At 53.1% G+C, this 20,909-nt stretch overlaps 1 long non-coding RNA gene across 1 annotated transcript in view; it reads right to left on the bottom strand.

Annotated features, from left to right (window-relative positions):
* Positions 1-4,770: 4,770 nt before the first annotated feature.
* Positions 4,771-20,909, bottom strand: part of LOC135976416 (uncharacterized) — a 39,343-nt gene continuing 23,204 nt past the window's right edge. Inside the window, exons 4-5 of the long non-coding RNA XR_010593541.1 lie at positions 9,234-9,381; positions 4,771-5,098 (exon numbers count right to left, since the gene is read on the bottom strand). This is a non-coding gene — a long non-coding RNA (uncharacterized LOC135976416). The remainder of the gene's footprint in view (positions 5,099-9,233; positions 9,382-20,909) is intronic.

Genomic DNA, 20,909 nt, shown 5'->3' with positions numbered 1-20,909 from the left:
AAGCAGGGACATTTTTTCTGGCCTGGCCCATTAACATAGATGAAGTTCAATACTAAAAGTTATTCTCAGTGGCGTGGGCTACCCTTTCCTTTCCTGGCTCCTGAAGCCAGACACAAGATACATAGAGACACCAGCAAGGAAAGATCTAATTACTGTCCGAGCAGGTGCAGGATGGTTGTGGAACGTGCTCTATAGACAAAGATTTATGGAGCCATGGTCCCATACATAGCCCAGAACAGGAACATGCTCATCAGGAGATGCCCTATTATACTTGGAAGCCCGCATAGTTACTATGTCTGGGCACTTCCCAGAAATACACCTGTCATAACTATAAAGGGAAGGGTAACAGCCCTCCTGTGTACAGTACTATAAAATCCCTCCTGACCAGAGACTCCAAAAGCCTTTTACCTGTAAAGGGTTACCTGGCTGACACCTGACCCAAAGGACCAATAAGGGGACAAGATACTTTCAAATCTTGGTGGGGGAAAGGCTTTTGTTTGTGCTCTTTGTTTTGGGGGTTGTTCGCTCTTGGGACTGAGAGGGACCAGACATCAATCCAGGCTCTCCACATCTTTCTGAACAAGCCTCTCATATTTCAAACTTGTAAGTAAACAGCCAGGCAAGGAGTGTTAGTTTTTATCTTTGTTTTCTCAACTTGTAAATGTACCTTTTTGCTAGAGTGTTTATCTCTGTTTGCTGTAACTTTGAACCTAAGGCTAGAGGGGGGTCCTCTGAGCTCTTTAAGTTTGATTACCCTGTAAAGTTATTTTCCATCCTGATTTTACAGAGATGATTTTTACCTTTTTCTTTAATTAAAAGCCTTCTTTTTAAGAACCTGATTGATTTTTCCTTGTTTTTAGATCCAAGGGGGTTGGATCTTGATCCACCAGGAGTTGGTGGAAGAAAGGAGGGGGATGGTTAATTTCTCCTTGTTTTAAGATCCAAGGGGTTTGGATCTGTATTCACCAGGGAATTGGTGAAGAGTCTCTCAAGGCTACCCAGGGAAGGGAATTAGCACTTTGGGAGTGGTGGCAGCGGACCAGATCTAAGCTGGTAGTTAAGCTTAGAAGTTTTCATGCAGGTCCCCACATTTGTACCCTAAAGTTCAGAGTGGGGAAGCAGCCTTGACAACACCCCATACTCCAGATTGGAGCCCCTCATTGGCTTGAGTCAAACCAGCACTGTTGGGACCAGGCTTTGTTTCAGCATCTGCAGGGATTTTAACATTGAACACTAATAATTCCCTTCCTCCTCCGAGAGCTAACTAGCTAATGGGAAATGGCTGCAAGGGAAGGAGGAGGAGCCGGTGCCCGGCTCTGAGCCTTTGTACCAGCAGGGCCAAGAGGAGCTGGACTAGGAGTGGGGCTGTAGCTCCTCATACAGCCTGGAGTCCGTACATTCTGTGTGACAATGGAGCATGTGCAAAGCCCCAAGGGCCACTGCGTTCAGGGAGCTCCAACCTCTTATCTTAGGGTCCCCAAAGGAAGGTGTCTGCTCCTCGAATCCGGAAGGGTTCGTTAACATCTGGCAAGGGGCCTGGCGTGATAAGTTCTTAGGGTGGTGATAGGGAAATTATTAATATACACCGCAAGTTCCATGGAAGGCTCACAGCTGGCAGATGAAGGTGAGATCTAGGATAAGAGGAGAGGCATCATGTGCAGTAACAGATCTCTCTGTAAATAGAACAGCTCCACCTGAACTTCAGTTTTTCCTCCCTGGAACAGAAGTTCAATTCCTCGGAATTTCAGGAGATATTTACACTGCAAAATGAAGTTGACCTAAGTTAAGTCAATGTACAGTCACTGCAGTAATTAAATCACTTTTGCATATCCACACTACATTCCTTGTGTTAGTGGTGCACGTCCTCACTAGCAGCACTTGCACTGATGTGGAGAGCAGTGCACCGTGGGTAGCTATCCCAGTGTGCAACTCAACACCCTGTGGCATAGGTAGGGCCCTACCAAATTCATGGTCCATTTTGGTCAATTTCACAATCATGGGATTTTAAAAATCATACATTTCATGATTTCAGCTATTTAAATCTGAAATTTCACAGTGTTGTAATTGTAGGGTCCGACCCAAGAAGGAGTTTTGGGGGATCACAAGGTTATTGTAGGGGGGTTGTGGTACTGCTACCCTTACTTCTGTGCTGCTGGTGGCAGGGTGCTGCCTTCAGAGCAGTGGCTACTGGCCGGGAGCCTGGCTCTGAAGGCAGAGATGCCATCAGCAGCAGCGCAGAAGTAAGGATGGCATGATATGGGATTGAAGGGTGCTGCCTTCAGAGCCGGGCACCTGGCCAACAGCTGCTGCTCTACGGCCGCCCAGCTCTCGAAACAGCCCAGAAGTAAGGGTGACAATACCGTGACCCCCTAAAATAACCTGCGAGCCTCCCGCAACTCCCTCTTGGGTCAGGACCCCCAGTTTGAGAAATGCTGGTCTCTCCCTTGAAATCTGTATAGTATTGGGATATGTAAGGGTTAAGTAGAGACCCGGAAAACTGCTGGTGTGCTGGTATGGTATTAGGGAGTAGAGTCACAGGCAAGCACCATTTCTTCGCTTAATAGATAAGTGTCACCCCTTGCCCTCCCCTTCAGCTTGTGGGGAATAAATAAGTGTTGCAGCTACATAAGAAATGTAGTTGTCTAAAGGAAACCTTTGTGTTCCCCCTGTCCTTTCCCAGCCACATAAACAAGCCCTGGCCTATGGCCTCTTCCTCCCCTGACAACTGCTCATGGCCCCTTCCTCCCTCCCCTGAGAATTGCTGACCAGGGAGATTTGTGGCAACAGATTGTTGCAAAAAAATATATTTTCAAGGTAAAAATGCCTGTGTGATATGCGTAATGCTGTGCACAATAGAGAGAGGGGGTTTACTAACAGAATAGGTGTTTCTATTACTTAGTAAGGGTTTTCGGGGTGTTGTAACGGATGTGGGCATGTACATACTAACCCAAACAAAAAGAATGTGCTGTAACTAATTCAGTGCTTACTGGATAATTGGGTCCAGGGGAACAAGTTTCGCAATAAAGAAGCCCGTACTTATCTCCACCTCTGGGTCAACCTGCTCCTTTTTCTTCTAACATATAGTCTAGGGTAAAAGCAGACAAAAGATACTAGATTTCATGGTCCATGTGTTTTTCATGGCCATGAATTTGGTAGGGTCCTAGGCATAGATGTTTTGGGAAGGGTTTGCAAAACCTCATAGGGGCAAATGACTCTCGTAGGGGTGACTGGGAACATGGTTTCAACATCCAATGATGCCGTTTTCTCCATCCCATAATATTATCTGCATCCCATAATGTTTCGTGTAGGGTGACCAGACACCAAATGTGAAAAATCAGGACAGGGGGTGGGGGGTAATAGGAGCCTATATAAGAAAAAGACCTAAAAATCAGGACCGTCCCTATAAAATCGGGACATCTGGTCACCCTAGTTTTGTGCCTCTTTTCAGAAGGCCTTCAAACCTGCACATCCACCATCTCTATGAGAAGTAGGGTGACCAGACGTTCCGATTTTATCGGGACTGTCCCGATATTTGCACATTTGCCCTCCGCTCCAGCGCTCACGCCCCCCCTCAACTCCGCCCCCTCCTTCCCCCATTGGATCCCTCCCCAAATCCCCACCCTGGCCCCGCCTCTTCCCCAAGCACGCAGCCCGCATTCCCCTCCCTGATCAGCTGTATGGCGCTGCGCAAGAGCTGGAGGGAGGCTGCCGGACACCAGCGTGCAGTGCTGCGTGGGATGTGAGGGGGATGGAGGGAGGAGGTTAGGAGGAGGGATGTGTGGAGGGGAGATGGAGGGAGGAGGGTCGGGCATCTACCAGGAGCATGGGAGGGGAAGGAAAAGTTGCTGAGGCTGCCGGGGGCTAGCTGGGCATGGCTCGGGCTGCGTGCAGGTAGCAGCCAGGGATGGCTCTGGCCTGGGTGGGCGGCGCAGCCCGGGGGTGTGGGCCGCCGGAGACACGTGGTGGAGAGGGGCTGCGGGGGCGAGACTTGTCCCAGGTGGGGCGGCCGGCGGACGGGGCGACGAGCCGGCTGGGGTCCCCGGAACCCATAAACTTCCCCGCTGCTGCTGGGGAGCCCCGCGCCTCTCCTGCTCGGCTGCGCTCCAGCGGCTCACCCCGCCGGGGAGGAGCCGCTGGAGTGCAGCCAAGTGGGAGAGGCGCGGGGCTCCCCGCCGGTGGCGGGACACGACACATGTGCCCAGGGCGGGCCGGGGGGCGGGAGGCTCCACGTGGCCGGGAAAAGCCCTGGCTCCCGCCTGCTGCCTAGCCTGGTGCCCCGGGGAGCCGCTCGGGAGACCGGCCGCCACTGCGGCTCAGCTGTGCCAGTCCCAGCCCCCTGCACGCCCGCGCTGCGCCGCCCCCGGGGTCCTCGGCTCCCATGCACCGTCGCTGCCCCGTGCCCAGCCCCGGGCTCGGGGGTTCCTGCAGCCGCTTCCAAGGGAAAGACAGCTTTGTCCCCGCCTGGTCCTGCTACGGGGCTCTGCCTCCTTGCACCCATCCAGCCTGTGCCCTGCCCGGGACCCCGCTGGAGCTGTACTCCCTCGCCCACCCGGACTCCTGTGCTTCCCAGCGCCTCCTCTTGGTCCCCCCCGATGCCCTCTTTATCCCCAGCCCCCTCTGCATCGGGGCCACCTTTTGCCCTGGGGTGGGCAGCGCACACGGCCGAGGTGCTGTGTACGATACAGCTAATGCCCTCCGCCCCTGCGAAACTGCTTTTTTTTTTTTTGCTCCGACCCCTCCCTTCCCCGCATCCCAATATTTCATCTCTGATCTGGTCACCCTAGTGAGAAGCATGAATTCTACACTGCTCTTCAATATTGTGCTGACCGTTACGAACACAACATGCCTGGTCTTTCCATGTTCTTCTTCGAGTGGTGTCCCTGTGGGTGCTCCACTCTAGGTGTCGGTGTGTCCCTGCGCCGGAGAGCGGAGATTTTTCGCAGCAGTACTCGGTCGAGGGAAGGGCGCACACAGGAGTCGTCTTGTGGAGCCGTTGGCACCTCCCATAGCGGGCCCTCCCCCGACCGTCCTCTCCGTTCCTTCTCAACCGTCCTTGGCTGCATACGGAGCTCCGCGGCAGTGCTGTCTTTGATACTTTCTAGAAAAAACAAACAAAACAAAGTTACATGTTACACAGGGACTTTTTATTAGTCTATACATAGTTACATAGTTTCATTAGTTCCTCTTGGAGGTTTTTCAACAACAATAAAAAAAAGATTTTTTTCCTTTACTTAATTCTCCATTTAGGAACAGTTTCTATAGTTTACTACTATAATTATCTCCCACCCTCATCGATCGAGAAGGGGGAGAGGCTTAGCTGCAGTCATGCTGGGTTCAACAGGATTTAAAAAGAGTGACTCCTGCTGTGAACCGATGCCGGTCTCTGACGGCCACACATCCTGCATTCGCTGTCTGGGAGAAACTCATATCTCCCAGAAATGCACACATTGCACCAACTTAACAACAAGGGCAAGATGTGACAGGGATCTCCGCTTGAAAATGCTTCTGCTGGAGAAATCCCTCCTACCTCCGCAAGAGACATCCTCCGGCGAGTCTCCTAAACCGAGATCCCTGAGCTCCAACAAGGCTCTGACTTCCAAAACTGTCAGGAAGCGAGCCTCAACCCCTCCAGCAAGGGTGTCTCAGAAAAAGAGAGCTTCCCCAGCGAGGTCTTTACCCTCAGTGCTCCACTCATCCAGAGTGAGCACTTATGAGGCACCGGGCATCTCCAGCACCGTTCCTCAGTAGATCCTTGCCGAGCCCCAATGTGCAGCACTGGATTTGAGCCATCAAGTCTCCTCCATGGCACTGACTACCCCGGTGCCGAGCGCGGCGCAGGCAGTGGCACCGCGATCAATGCTGACGCCACCGCCACTGACCCCAGACTTGATGCCAGCTAACAAGCCGAATCTGGCATCGGTCAGCACTCCAACGGTCGACCGCAATCCCAAAGCGGGACCAGCGCAACTCCTGCATCCTGATGACATAGCGGTTTCTTCGGCACCGCAGTCACCACTGCTCAGCACCGAACACTCCCTGAGCTACACAGCACGGTACCATCCTTCATCTCCTGCACCACTCTCCATGCATAGTGGTGAGGAAGGAGACGTGCAGGACAACTGCTTCTCCTCTCAACGTTCATCCCCATCACAGATGAGACCTACATGGAACGCTGTGAAACCTAAGCCTCCTCCCTCTGAGCATTCACAGCCCTGGTATGCACCGCACTGGCCTTACCCATTACCACCTTACCCCATGCAATGGCCACAATGGGGTCCTTGGCCCACATACCAGAACCCCTATTCTGGTCCCCCTTCCCCAGCCACAAGAGGTTCCAGAGTACACCCATCATTACCGCATAGAGAAACCTCTGACCCCCCTGAGACAGAGACAGAAGAGGAAGAGATACTATCTCAGGCAGACCTGGATGATTCACCACCTGCCCCACACTCATCTTCTGCACCAAACGAAGCGGTGACGCCGTCTACCCCTATGGCACCAGATGACCTGAAACAGTTCCAAGGACTCTTCAAAAGAGTAGCAAACAGCCAAGAAATTGCCTTACATGAGGTGCAGAAGAAACAACATAAGTTGTTAAAAATCCTACAACTGGCGTCATTGACTAAAATTGCCCACCCCATGGATGAGGCTATAATGGAGCCTGTGGAGGTAATATGGCAAACATCAGCATCAGCACCACCCACCAACAAACGGGCTGACAGGAAATACTTTGTTCCAGCCAAAGCCATGGAATTTTTGTTTTCACACCCTCAAGCCTGTTCTCTGGTAGTAGAGGCTGTCAATCAGCGCAGTAAACAGCCTCATTTCCACTTCACACCGCAAGACAAAGAACACAAGAGACTGGACCTCTTTGGGCGGAAAGTTTACTCGTCAGACACCCTTCTGCTTAGAGTTGCCAACTATTCTGCTCTACTAGCAAATTACGACTACTCTAACTATAGTAAAATACAAGAGCTTGTGGAAGACCTCCCCAAGCATAAACGTCCTCAATTCAACGCCATTATTAATGAAGGTCAGTTAATAGCCCACACAGCGCTGCAAGCCTCAATGGATGTAGTGGACACAGCTGCCCAAACAACCGCAACAGCTGTGGTTCGGAGAAGAACATCATGGTTGCAGGCTTCGGGAATTCTGAAAGAATTATAGCTAAAAGTGGAGGACCTCCCCGTCGATAGGGATAAACTATTCTCGTCTCAAACAGATGACATCCTCCATACCATGAAGGCCTCCTGAGTGACGCTGCATATGCTAGGCATACATCCTCCGCCTGACAAACGCCCTCGCTTTACACCATACCAGAGGTCACGAGACACCTCATTTAACCAACAACCACGATACTTCGCTCAGAACAGACTCAAACAACGGGCTCAGAGACGACGAGCTCCACAGAACCAGGACTCGTCCACCCATCCATCTACATCTAAGCCACAATTTTGAAATCTTGGTCGAGGGTATGCATGACCTCCCCACACCTCTAGCACCAACAGATACCCCATCCCACAATTTTGGTCACCGCCTATGTCCATTTTACTGTACCTGGTCTGCGATAACCACAGATCAATGGGTTTTGGAGATTATACAATCTGGCTACACCATTTCTTTCCACCCTCCCCACTGCCCTGTCCTTCCTCAGGGACCCCTCTCACAAGGACCTTCTGCAACAGGAAGTAGACCACCTCCTAGTGCTGGATGCTGGAGGGAGGGGGAGGGGGTTTTATTCCAAATATTTCCTGACAGAGAAGAAAGGAGGGGGATAGAGACCAATCTCAGATCTCCGAAAACTCAACAGGTTCGTACACAACCACAGGTTCAAATGGTCACTCTGGTCACAATAATCCCAGCGCTAGACAGGGGGGACTGGTTTGCAGCCCTCGACCTCCAAGATGCATACTTCCATATTACAACACATCCTTCCCACGGACGGTTCCTGCGGTTCACAGTAGGACCCAACCACTACCAATACAGGGTCCTTCCCTTCGGACTATCCACTGCTCCCTGAGTATTCTCAAAAACGCTCATGGTAGTAGCAGCACATTTACGATGCAAAGGAGTCATAACCTTCCCCTATTTGGATGACTGCCTTCTCAAGGGTGCCAATTGACAAGAAACAGCAGGCATGCTGAAGACCACAATAGACCTGTTTTACCAGCTAGGTCTACAGATAAACTAAAAGAAATCCACCCTGGAACCAACCCAGCGATTGGAGTTTATTAGAGCCGACCTAGACTCCATACAAACCAAGGCAATATTACCAAACCACAGATTCACTACATTGACCAATCTTATTTCCATGGTGACCATCAGCCCACAAACTTCAGTGGGGACATGCCTTCAGATTCTGGGACGTATGGCAGCTAGGACTTTTGTAGTAAAGTATGCCGGACTCCATATGTGCTGTCTGTAGCACTGGTTGAGCATGGTCAATGCACCCAACAAACCCTCTCTCAACAGACGTGTTACACTACCCCAAGGGTTATCCTCTCCCTACAATGGTGGACACAGCCAGGGAATGTATGCTCCAGGATTCCCTTTCAACAAGACCCCCTATCAGTGACTATTACAACAGATGCCTCCCTGATAGGTTGGGGCGCACACTTGGGTCACCACAATGTACAAGGCAAGCGGTCTACGATGGAAACCCGACTACATATCAATCTCCTGGAACTCCGCGCGGTACACAATGCATGCCGACACTTCCTCCTGCTCACACGAGAAACCTCAATCTCTATTCTCACCGACAATGTGGCGTGCATGTTTTACATCAATCACCAAGGGGGAGCCAGGTCTCACTCGCTATGCGTAGAAGCCATGAACTTATAGAACATGTGCATCCGCAACAATATAAACATCACATCATCATACCTACCAGGGTGCAAAACACTACAGTCAACAACCTCAGCAGGCACTTCTCACAGGAACATGAGTGGGAAATCCACGACAGTGTTCTTGGCATGATATTCCAAAAATGGGGTCACCCGGTAATCGACCTTTTCGCCTCAGCAACAAATCACAAATGTCCACTATTTTGCTTCAGGGCAGGCCTGGCACTGGGATCGTTAGGGGATGCCTTTCTCATCCTGTGGAACGCGTCGCTCATGTATGCCTTCCCGCCGATACCACTGATCCCACGGGTCATCCGCAAGATACGACTCAACAGAGCATACATCATTCTCATTGTCCCCACATGGCCCAGGCAGATTTGGTTTCCGTACCTCTCACATCTAGCAGTCTGTGCCCCACAACCGCTGCCCTTCTGGACGGACCTCCTGTCCCAGAACAAGGGCCTGATGCTCCATCCAGACCCTGCAAAGCTCCAACTCAAAGTGTAGCTCCTGTGTGGTTCCAACATGGGGAATTGAACTGTTCAGAGAAAGTGAAACAGGTATTACTAAATAGCCATCGCCTCACCACTAGAAATACTTACCGCCACAAGCGGAGAAGATTCTCCATTTGGTGTCAGCAAAAACAGCTGGACGCGACCAAGGCGCCTCTATCTATGATCCTAGACTACCTACGAGAACTGAAGGAAACGGGGTTAGCCATAAGTTCTATTAAAATACACCTGGCTGCCATCACGGCCCTCCATGAACAGATAGAAGGGCTTCAATATTCGCTCACCCGATTACACGTCGCTTTCTAGCAGGTATACGGAACATACACCCAGAAGTGCGCCAACCTGCACCACCATGGGATCTCAATCTTGTGCTCAAATGTCTCACAAGACCACCCTTCGAATCTCTAGCAACCTGCTTGCTCTTACATATCTCAATGAAGGTCACATTCCTAGTGGCAATCACGTCTGCCAGACGTGTAGGCAAAATAGGAGCATTGATGGCTGAACACTGTACACTGTATTTACCAAAGACAAAATCATGTTACGTCCTCACCCAAAATTCTTGCCCAAAGTGACTACAAACTTCCACATTAACCAAACCATACACTTACCTGTCTTCTATCCCAAGCCACATAAGGACTCTCAAGAAGCAACGTTGCACATGCTGGATGTCAGATGGGCTGTAGCCTTCTACTTGGATAGAGCTAAACCATTTCACAAGTCACCAAGACTATTCGTCTCTACAGCAGAGCGCTCCAAGGGCTCTACAATATCGACCCAGAGACTCTCCAAATGGGTCTCTTCCTGTATTCAAACCGCCTGCATCACTAAGAACCCCCCGTGGGCATCAGATCCCACTCAACACGAGCCATGGCGACATCAATCGCATTATTGAACAATGTCCCCTTAATAGACATTTGTAGAGCTGCAACCTGGACATCGGAGCACACTTTTGCAAAGCATTACGCTATCACCCAAGGCCTTGTCTCAAACTCTATCGTTAGCCTCACTGTGCTCTCATCACACACTTATACATAACTCCGAACTCCTGCCACCCCTGGTGGGGTACTGCTCTACAAGCACCTAGAGTGGAGCAGCCCCAGGGACACCACTCGAAGAAGAAGTTACTCACCTTGTGCAGTAAAGATGGTTCTTTGAGATGTGTGTTCCTGTGGGTGCTCCACTACCCACCCTCCTCCCCTCTACTTCGGAGTTCACACAGCCGAGCTCTGTGGTAGAGAAGGAACGGAGGGGACGGTCGGGGGAGCGCGCGCTACGGGAGGTGCCAACGGCTGCACAAGACAACTCTTGTGCGCACCCTTCCCCCAACCGAGTACTGCTGTGAGAAATCTCTGGTGCAGGGACACACCGACACCTAGAGTGGAGCACCCACAGGGACACACATCTCGAAGAACCATCATTACTGCACAAGGTGAGTAAAAGACGGTTACTCACCGTTGTAACTGTTGTTCTTCGAGATGTGTTGCTCATATCCATTCCATTAGGTGTGTGCGCGCCGCGTGCACGATCGTCGGAAGATTTTTACCCTAGCAACACCGGCGGGTCGGCTGTGGAGCCCCCTAGAGTGGCGCCTTCATGGCGCTGAATATATACCCCAGCCGACCCGGCGCCCCCTCAGTTCCTTCTTGCCGGCTACTCCGACAGTGGGGACGGAGGGCGGGTTTGGAATGGATATGAGCAACACATCTCGAAGAACAACAGTTACAACGGTGAGTAACCGTCTTTTCTTCTTCGAGTGCTTGCTCATATCCATTCCATTAGGTGACTCCCAAGCCCAACTTAGGTGGTGGGGTCGGAGTGAGACATTGCTGTGTGCAAAACTGCTGATCCGAAGGCAACATCGTCCCTGGACTGCTGCACTAGTGCATAGTGTTCTGTAAACGTGTGGACTGACGACCAAACCGCAGCTCTACAAATGTCCTGGATCGGAACTTGCGCCAGGAAAGCCGTCGAGGAAGCTTGGGCCCTCGTGGAGTGAGCGGTGAGGTGTGGTACTGGGACACCTGCCAGGTCGTAGCAAGTCCGGATGCAAGACGTAATCCAGGAGGATAGGCGTTGTGAGGAGACCGGTGAGCCTTTCATTCGGTCGGCCACTGCAACGAAGAGTTGCGTCGTCTTTCTAAAGTGCTTTGTGCGGTCAATATAGAAGGCCAGGGCCCTTCGCACGTCCAGGGAATGCAAACGTTGATCCTGGCGAGTAGCATGTGGTTTAGGGTGAAAAACCGGGAGAAATATATCCTGGTTGATATGAAATGGAGAAACCACTTTAGGGAGAAAGGCAGGATGTGGACGAAGCTGCACTTTATCCTTGTGGAAAACTGTGTAAGGGGGCTCGGATGTAAGCGCCCTGAGTTCAGAAACGCGCCTTGCTGAGGTGATGGCTACGAGGAAGGCTGTCTTCCAGGACAGGTACAGAAGTGAACAGGTGGCCAGTGGCTCGAATGGAGGACCTGTGAGCTTGGAGAGAACCAGGTTGAGGTCCCACGTCGGAACGGGCTGACGTTGTTGTGGGTACATCCGGTCTAAGCCCTTGAGGAATCTAACGACCATCGGGTTAGAGAATACCGAGGACGCGAGTTCCCCTGGATGGAAGGCCGATATAGCGGCCAGGTGAACTCTAATTGAAGATATCGCCAACCCTTGCTGTTTTAGGGAGAGGAGATATTCCAAAATAAGAGGAATAGGTGCGTGCAATGGGGACGTGGCTCGTTGCTCGCACCAACAGGAGAACCGCTTCCACTTGGCCAAGTATGTGGTCCGTGTTGAAGGCTTCCTACTGCTCAGCAGAATCTGTTGGACAGAGTGTGAACACTGTTGCTCTGCCTGGGTGAACCATGGAGCAGCCACGCCGTGAGGTGGAGTGATTGCAGGTCGGGGTGACGCAGCCGGCCGTGGTTCTGCGTGATGAGATCCGGATACAACGGAAGCGGGATCGGTGTCTGAACCGAGAGTTCCAGCAGCGTGGTGTACCAATGTTGTCTCGGCCACGCTGGAGCGATCAGAATCACCTGTGCCTGGTCTCTGCGCAATTTGAGCAGTACCTTGTGGACCAGAGGAAACGGAGGGAAGGCATAAAACAGGTGGTCTTTCCAGGGAAGGAGAAACGCATCCGAGAGGGAGCCTGGGGCTCGACCTTGCAGGGAGCAGAACACGTGGCACTTCCTGTTGTCTCGAGATGCAAACAGGTCTATCTGGGGAAACCCCCACTTCTGGAAGACGGAATGTATGATGTCCGGACGGATAGACCACTCGTGCGTTTGAAAGGACCTGCTGAGTCGGTCCGCTAAAGTGTTCTGGACTCCAGGGAGGAACGATGCCGTGAGATGGATTGAGTGGGCGATGCAGAAGTCCCACAGGCGAATGGCCTCTTGGCATAGAATTGACGAACGTGCTCCTCCTTGCTTGTTGATGTAAAACATGGCCGTGGTGTTGTCGGTGAGAACTAACACACAGCGGCCACGTAGGAGATTGAGAAATGCCTGGCACGCCAGGCGCACCGCCATCAGTTCCCGAACATTGATGTGCAGGGCTAGCTGAGGTGCAGTCCACAGGCCCTGGGTATGGTGCTCGTTGAGATGGGCGCCCCAACCCAGAGATGAAGCGTCTGTGACCAGGTGCAGAGAGGGTTGTGGGGCGTGAAACGGCATCCCCTCGCAAACCACATTGTGATCTAGCCACCATGTGAGGGAGGTCAGGACCGAGTTCGGGATTGTGACCACCATATTCAGGCTGTCCCGATGTGGGCGGTATATTGATGACACCCAGGTCTGGAGTGGGCGAAGCCGAAGTCTGGCATGCCTGGTTACGTACATGCATGAAGCCATGTGACCCAGGAGGGTAAGGCACGACCTCACCGTGGTAGTTGGGAAGGCCTTGAGTCCCTGTATGAGGCTCGTGATGGTGCAAAAGCGATTGTCTGGCAGGATGGCTTGTGCGCGTCTGGAGTCTAGAACCGCACCGATGAATTCTATTCTCTGGGTAGGTTCTAGAGTGGATTTGTCCTTGTTGAGTAGGATACCCAACTTGTTGAATGTGCGCACTATTATGTGGACGTGATCGCGAACTTGTTCCTTGGTGCGACCGCGTACCAGCCAGTCGTCTAGGTACGGGAACACCTGTATCCCTTGCCGACGAAGGTACGCTGCCACGACAGCCATACATTTCGTGAAGACCCGTGGGGCCGAAGATAGTCCGAAGGGAAGGACTGCAAATTGGTAGTGCACCCTGTTTACCACGAATCGGAGGAAGCGTCTGTGAGGCGGGAAAATAGCAATGTGAAAGTATGCGTCTTTCATGTCGAGGGCGGCAAACCAGTCTCCAGGATCGAGGGAAGGGATAATGGCCCCCAGAGAGACCATGCGGAACTTCAACTTTACTACGAATTTGTTGAGTCCGCGCAAGTCCAAGATGGGTCGCAGACCTCCTTTGGACTTGGGAATGAGGAAATAACGGGAATAGAATCCCCTGCCCCTTAATTCCACTGGAACCTCCTCTATGGCCCCCATAGCGAGGAGCGTAGAAACTTCCTGTATAAGAAGTTGCTCGTGAGAAGGGTCCCTGAAGAGGGACGGGGAAGGGGGGGAGGAGGGGGGGATAGAAGAAAACTGGATAGCGTATCCCCTCTCCACCGTGCGGAGGACCCAACGGTCCGAAGTTATAAGGGACCAAGCACGGTGGAAGTGGGAGAGGCGATCCCGAAAGGAGGGGGCTGGATCCTGGGGGATGACTGGGGCGCCGTCCTCGACCGCACCTTCAAAAGTTCTGCCTGGGGCCTGAAGGTGGTCGAGGTGGCCCCTGGTTCTGGCCGGGTTGAGGGCCGGTCCACCTCCTTCTACCACCTCGCCCTCGCCTCCGGGCCGAGTCCTGTCTCTGACGAGGCGGGGGGGGGGTAAAAGCGCTGAGGCTGCGGCCTAAATGGCCTGCGCTGGGGGCCCACAACATGCATCCCCAGGGAGCGCATGATTGTTCTCGAGTCCTTGAGGCTCTGCAGGCGAGAGTCCGTCTTATCCGAGAACAATCCATGACCCTCAAAAGGCAGATCTTGTAGGGTTTGCTGCAGCTCCGGAGGCAAACCCGAAACCTGAAGCCAGGAGATCCTGCGCATAGCGATGCCCGAAGCCAGGGTCCTCGCCGCTGAGTCTGCAATGTCCAAGGAGGCCTGCAAGGAGGTCCGAGCCACCTTCTTGCCCTCCTCTACCATGGCTCCAAACTCTTCCCTGGACTCTTGGGGAATCAACTCCTTAAACTTCCCCATAGAGTTCCAGGAGTTGAAATTGTAGCGGCTCAGTAGCGCCTGTTGGTTCGCCGCTCTAAGTTGTAGCCCTCCGGCTGAGTAAACCTTACGGCCAAACAGGTCGAGCCGCTTAGCCTCTTTTGATTTAGGCGCTGCAGCCTGCTGGCCGTGGCGCTCTCGTGCATTCACTGATTCCACCACCAGTGAGCACGGTTGGGGGTGGGTATACAAGTACCCATAGTCCTTAGAGGGGACAAAGTATTTTCTTTCCACCCCTCTCGCTGTGGGTGGAATGGAGGCAGGAGTTTGCCATATCGTATCCGCATTCGATTGGATCGTGCGGATCAGAGGTAACGCCACCCTCGATGGGGCATCTGCTCCAAGGATGTTCACGATCGGGTCGTGCACCTCCACTATCTCCTCCGCCTGCAGGTCCATATTACGGGCCATCCTACGCAGGAGATCCTGGTGAGCCCGAAGATCTATCGGAGGGGGACCCGTACATGAAGTGCCCGCCACTGCCTCGTCCGGAGAGGAGGAAGAGGATGCCTCCGGTGGTACCGGATCCAAGGGGGGGTCCTGATCCCCTTGCTCTTGGGCCGGGGCATCACCTGCACTTGGGTCCCTGGTGTCGGGTGGCGTGGACACCGAAGCCTCCATGCCTCCTGGCGGAGGCCGAGAGATGGTGGATTCTGGGGCCCTTCTAACCGAGTGACCCGAGCGAGAGGTCGATGGTATTGGAGCCCCTTGCTCTTGGTGGTATGCCCACGGGGTCCAAAACGACCAGTGAGATGGTCCATGAGAGTGGTCCTCTGCCATCTCTTGCCAGTGGCCGAAATTTTGTTCATCGGCGTGCCCTTGAGGGGGGTATGCCGATCTCGACAGGTCCTCCGAGGAGCGAGACACCGATCTAGACGGCCATGGCGGTGCCGAGAGAGATGAAACCATCCCGGTGGGCTGCGGTGCCGCACGGTGCCGGTCCGGAGATGATCTATCTCTACGCGGTGCCGGCGATCGGTGCCGGGACCGCGACCGGTGCCGATGACCTCGTCGGTGCCGGGAGTCGGATCTGGACCTCGACGAGGACCTGGAGTATGCCCGATGCCGGGAGCGACCCCTCGACGTCGAGCGCCGACCGTAGCGGTGCCGAGAACTACGTCTCGACGTTGATCGGTGCCGACGATCATGTCGGTGCCGAGACGAAGAGCGGTGCCGCGAAGAAGATCTTGGCCGCGAGTACGACCGGTGCCGAGACGATATTCGGTGCCGGGACTGCGAGCGGCGTGGGGACCTGCTTCGGGACCTGGACCGGTGCCGAGGTTCCAGCCCTTGTGATGGCGGGCGCATCAAGGCAGGTTTCCCCCTCGACTGGACCGGGCGAGTCAACGGTGCAGTCGGTGCCGGTGGTTGAGGCGGTGCCGGCTCCGTGAGAGCTATTAAGTCTCTCGCCGCCGCGAAGGTCTCTGGAGTCGACGGGAGGCACTGTATCACCGCCGGCCTGGGGGGAGACGCTATTTGCACCGGACTCAACGGCCTCGGCGCCGGAGTCGACGGTGCCGGAGGCACCTGTTTTCGTTGCTCCACCGGTGGACGCGGCTCTACCCCCGACACTGGGGGAGCTGGCGTCTTCGGCACTGATGTCCCCGTCTTATGGGCTTTTTTATGCCCTGGGGATAAGGACCGGCGCCGAGGCACTTGCTGTGTCTGCGGTGCCGACGAGGTCCGGTGCCGGGGAGGCTTGTCTGACGCCACTCGCGTGGTCGTCGCAGCCGGTGCCGCCGGGGCACTGCGCACCGAGGTGCTAGGTGCCGGGGCCTTGCTCGTGGAAGGAGCGTCCGGGCTAAGAGCCGCCTCCATCAGAAGTTGCCTGAGCCGAAAGTCCCGCTCCTTCTTGGTTCTCGGACGAAAGGCCTTACAGATTTTACACTTGTCTGTCTGGTGTGACTCCCCCAGGCACTTCAGACAGGATTCGTGCGGGTCGCTCGTGGGCATAGGTTTAGCGCAGGAGGCGCACAGCTTGAAGCCGGGAGCGTTGGGCATGAGCCCGGCCCCGCGGCCGGGGGAGAAAAGGGGGGAGACGACCCCCTTAATCCCCTGGACTATTTAGAACAACTTTAAAACTACTTAACTAACTTACAACAAACTCTAAGACTATAACTATAACTACAACTATGATACAACAAGATAAGCTAGGGAAAGTGGAGAACAGCTAAGCAGCGCTCCACAGTTCCAACGACCGTCAGGGGCGGTAAGAAGGAACTGAGGGGGCGCCGGGTCGGCTGGGGTATATATTCAGCGCCATGAAGGCGCCACTCTAGGGGGCTCCACAGCCGACCCGCCGGTGTTGCTAGGGTAAAAATCTTCCGACGATCGTGCACGCGGCGCGCACACACCTAATGGAATGGATATGAGCAAGCACTCGAAGAAGAACTTCTTCTTCTCTTTTATGCATTGTTAGCTGTCGTGAGGACATCGCACATAGCAGCTCTGTTACTCGCAGAGTTACTTGCAAAGTTAACAGAGGATGAATCACAGGCACCCGAGTGTGATATGGACGGCAGCAACTTATCAGTGCTTGTGAATTCACAGAGCAGCTGCATACGGTTGACCGTTGCTTTTGAGCTAGGGAAACAAGCACTGATTAGTGGGATCGCATTGTCATGCAGGTGTGGGATGACAACCAGTGGGTGCAGAACTTTAGCATGCATAAAGCAACCTTCATGGAGCTATGTGCTGAGCTGCCGCCCCGACCTGCTGCGCAAGGACACCAGATTGAGAGCTGCCCTTTCGGTAGAGAAGCATGTTGCAATCACTGTGTGGAAGCTGGCGAATCCAGACTGGTACCGGTCAGGTGCAAATCAATTTGGAGAAAGAAAATCCATGGTTGGGGTTGTATTACATTACTCCAAGTGTGCAGGGCAATAAATCTCATCCTGCTGCAGAGGACCGTGACTCTGGGAAATGTGCAGGAAATAGCGGATGGCTTTGCAGAGATGGGTTTCCCTAACTGACCGGGCGATTGATGGCACACACATTCCAATTTTAGCGCCAGACCACCTTGCCTCTGAATACATCAATCGGAAGGAATACTTCTCCATGGTGTTGCAGGCACTTGTGGATCACTGGGGGCGTTTCATGACATCAGTGCAGGCTGGTCTGGAAAGGTGCATGACGCACGCATCTTCAGGAACAGTGGGCTGTACAGAAAGCTGCAGGCAGGGACTTTCTTTACAGACCACAAGATCACAGTGGGGGATGTGGAAATGCCAATAGTAATCCTGGGAGACCCAGCTTACCCCTTACAGCCCTGGCTCATGAAACCTTTCACAGGGCACCTGGACAGCAGCAAGGAGCGTTTTAACAGGAGGCTGCGCAGGTACCGCATGGTAGTCGAATGTGCCTTTCGCCGTTTGAAAGCTCGCTGAAGGTGTCTCAATGGCAGACTAGACCTTACCGAGGAGAATATTCCCGTGGTCATAGCCGCGTGCTGCACTTTGCATAATCTGTGTGAATCTAAGGGTGAAATATTTGCTCAGGTGTGGAGCACTGAGGCAGAGTGCTTGGCTGCACAGTTTGAACAGACAGATGCTAGGGCTGTCAGAGTGGCCCAGAGGGCTGCTATTAACATCGGAGAGGCTTTGAGGAACCACTTTGACACTGAGGGGCACTAACACATGTCTGCTTTGGAGTTGCTTCCCTGGTGAATACAAACTCAGGAGTGCTGTGAAGTGAAAAGGAACGTGTGGGCATAGAGGGAGGTGGAGTTGGCAAAGAATTGTGCATCTGCATGTACTGCAGTGGCGGTCGACCACGGATCTGCTCAATCTGCAGCTGTATCAAAGACTTGAGCATCTCTGTCTGATCCTCCATAATTTTTATCATCCGCTCTGTCGCTTGTCTAGCAAAAGCAGCATTCTCTTTCCTGTCCTGCCTGTTGGCTTTCCAGCACTCTTTGCGTTCCCTGGTCTGTTTCTCATCGCGCTGCAGCACCTCCTGGAACATGTCTTCTTTGCTGCGCCTAGAGTTCTTCCTTATCTGCTGAAGCCTGTCTGTGGGGGTACGTGATGTGTTCCTCAAGGTCTGTGCTGAACAGAAGAGGGATTGTTACATTCCAGCAAACGATTGAAACATTTTAGTAACAAAGGTCTTTTGCTAGCAGAAATCACTTTTTCTCTGACTCTAGGCAGGCACACAGCTCTGTAAGCACCCAAATCATGGTGAGTGTCGGGAGCTGGGGGAAGGCGGTTGTGCGTACGGACAAAAAGGTCACGGCTTGCAGGGCAGCTTTGCAGGAAACGCGTTCTAAAATTATCCCACACTTTTTCACAGGCGGCCACCTGCTGGCTGACATCTCGCTGCTGCGGGTGACCAGAGAAACCAGGGCACAACTGCTGCATCCAGGGCCAGCTTCAGGCACCAGCGAAGGAAGCAGGTTCCTGGGGCAGCCAATAGAAAGGGGCGGCAGTCCGTCCATTGTTGGGGCGGCACATCTGCAGCGGCAATTCGGCGGCAGGTCCTTCGGCGGCAGCTCAATTGCTCCTCTTCAGTCTTCGGCAGAATCTGCAGTAGAGGATTAACAAGTACCTCTTGGAAACTTTCCAGAGCCTCTCTCTGGAGGATTCCCTGCAGGTCTTGATGTCCATCGACACCCTGCTTGGCCATGCAGATTAGCTACACAGGGCAATGTCCAGCTCACAGAAAACACTGCCTGCCTCCCACTTTTCAATTCCCTACTCAAGCCACAGCAACTTACCTGGCGTCTCATTTGCTTCCTGTTCCCCGTTGAGTGGCACTTCTGGAGTGGAGAAAAGTTCCTGGCTGCCTGCCCCACCAGGCGACCCCGCTGGGAGCACCGCATCCTCTTCTAGCTCGACTTCTTCATCCAGAATTTCAGCCTCCGGGTTACCCCCTCTTTCTGCTGCCTGTGAAGTATCCACAGGGCTATCGGCGATGGAGGTGGGGTCACCACCGAGGATAGCATTCATTATAGAAGCGGCAGGTCTTAGGTGCACCACCAGAGTGATGGTTCGCCTCCCGCGCCTTATGGTACGCCTGCGTCAGCTCCTTTATCTTCGCTCTGCACTGCTGCGTGTCCCAATCATAGCCCAATCAAGCGGGAGTGCGTTTGGTGCGATAGCCAGCCATGCTGACCTGGGGAAAGCCACCTGGGAATCCAGCAAGCAGGAAATGAGATTTAAAATTCCTGGGCCTTGCAAGGGGGAGGGATGGGTTGGCTGCAGAGAAGCAGCGGCATTTCGGTGGCAACACTTCTTGACTTTGCCGCTTCTCAGCGGCATTTCGGTGGGTGGTTCTCGGCGGTGGGGCGTTCCCTTGTCAGTAGGTGGGTGCACATAGATGCCCCGGCAGGCACCATGGCACCCGTGGGCATTGCGTTGGGGACCACTGGTGTACGCGATCGCTGTTTTGTCTCCGCGAGGCAAAGACATTGGTGTGGACATCATTGCAGTGGAGTAACAGGAGGATTTAATTTGCCTTTGAGCTGCAGTTAGAAAAGCCCCACTTTGGGAGCTCAGCAAGACAAAGCCAGAAGGGGATTAGCCGACAGAGGGATCCCCCACAAGCTCCCTCTCACCTCTCCAGCTGCTGGTGTCTTTGCTGATGATTTGTCTCTTAAATTTAAACTTTGAACGTTTCAATTGCATTCATTGATTTTCCTTCTTTTTGTGTGTGTTTCATAAAAGGTCAAAGTGTGTTTCATGGTGGCTGTGTGCAGTTAGCTGTAACTTTGTACAAGGCCTCCACCACACATAACTATTCAATGTTTTAATAAAAAGAAGAGATTTAGAGCATTTTAACCCTTTTGTCTCAAGACCTGCACCCTATTATCACTACAACATGGTCTAGGGAAAGTGTATGAGCGTCACATCCCTCAGACACCCGCACACTAGCCATACCTGCATTCCCTAATGCCCCAGGTGACTTCCTTTTCCACCTTCGTAGTAGAGACAGCCCATAAAGTAGAGCAGGACATCTGCTTCTGGTGTAGGACACACAATACACCTGAGAATACTGCTTCTCAGCTAATACCTGTAAACAGGCTTAGAGCTTGGCACAGCAGAGAAAGCATAACAAACCTAAACTGCTGTGTGAAGGGGGAAACTGAGGCACACCGCCTCATGGCATTGGTGGCTAAATGCCAAGACACCTACACTCTAAAAGATATTGATATCTGCATTGTGTTAACTATGCTGGACACTAGAATGCTTTCTGGCACCTTGGGGGAAAAAAACAAAGAACTTTGCAAAAACACTTATGGATAATACTACAATGTTTGGTTTG

Source organism: Chrysemys picta, chromosome 17, assembly GCF_011386835.1.
Source record: "Chrysemys picta bellii isolate R12L10 chromosome 17, ASM1138683v2, whole genome shotgun sequence".
NCBI classification, from domain to species: Eukaryota; Metazoa; Chordata; order Testudines; family Emydidae; genus Chrysemys; species Chrysemys picta.
The sequence above is the reverse complement of the archived record's forward strand: the minus strand, read 5'-3'. Positions and strand labels throughout refer to the sequence as shown.